Genomic DNA, 1,086 nt, shown 5'->3' on the forward strand with positions numbered 1-1,086 from the left:
CGAGTCTCCTGCCTCAGCCTCTCAAGTAGCTGGGACCGCAGGCATCTGCCACAACGCCCGGATTTTTTTGGTTGCAGCCATCATTGTTGTTTGGCGGCCCGGGCTGGATTCGAACCCACCACCTTAGGTGTATGTGGCTGGCACCTTAGCCACTTGAACCACAGGCAGTGAGCCTTATAAAAGTCTTTGTAGAGACAGGCTCTTGCTGTGTTACTCAAGTTGGTCTCAAATACCTTGGCTGAAGCAATCCTCCCACCACAGCCTTTAAAAGCACTGGGATTACAGACGTGAGCCATAACACTGACCTGTTTGTTTGACTAGGGTCCTACAGGATATAACCCTTTCCTTTTTACTCTGATATTTGTTTAGAAATTTTGCTTTCATATAATTGAACCAATCTACCTCATATGGTGATCATTGGTTTTATTTTGTTTTTTGGCCGGGGCTGGGTTTGAACCCCCCACCTTTGGCATATGGGACCGGCACCTTACTCCTTTGAGCCACAGGTGCCACCCATGGTGATCATTGTTAACATTTCTTTTATTATTTCACTCAACATCTGGGATGAGATCTATTGTATTAATTCTCTTTTCTGTTTGTGTTTTCTTTCTTTTTACATTTAACTGTTTGATAAGAATTTTGGTGAGAAATCTAAATTAATGAACCCAAAATGTAATGCAAATGAAAAATGGCCACATTATTTATTTATGTGTACACATATATGTGTGTATATTTTTTCTCCAGGTTACTGTAAGAACTATACATTTTACAAGGAAAAAGAAATTGAATCTGGGTTTATGTGTCACTAAATGTAAATGAAAAACCTAAAAGCTGGCTTGGCACCTGTGGCTCAAGCAGCTAAGGTACCAGCCACATACACCTGAGCTGGCGGGTTCCAATCCAGCCTGGGCCCGCCAAACAATGATGGCTGCAACCAAAAAATAGCCAGGTGTTGTGGCAGGCACCTGTGGTCCCAGCTGCTTGGGAGGCAGAGGCAGGAGAATCGCTTGAGCCCAGGAGCTGGAGGTTGCTATGAGCTGTGATGCTACAGCACTCTATCTAGGCCAATAGCTTGAGGCTCTGTCT

General features: G+C 44.1%; 1 protein-coding gene across 1 annotated transcript in view; it reads right to left on the reverse strand.

Moving 5' to 3' along the window:
- The window catches only part of FAM216A (family with sequence similarity 216 member A), an 11,874-nt gene that overhangs the window by 7,938 nt on the left and 2,850 nt on the right, over nt 1-1,086 (reverse strand). The window lies entirely within an intron of this gene.

Source organism: Otolemur garnettii, unplaced genomic scaffold (assembly GCF_000181295.1).
Source record: "Otolemur garnettii isolate 467f Iridium unplaced genomic scaffold, OtoGar3 scaffold00099, whole genome shotgun sequence".
Classification (NCBI taxonomy): Eukaryota; Metazoa; Chordata; class Mammalia; order Primates; family Galagidae; genus Otolemur; species Otolemur garnettii.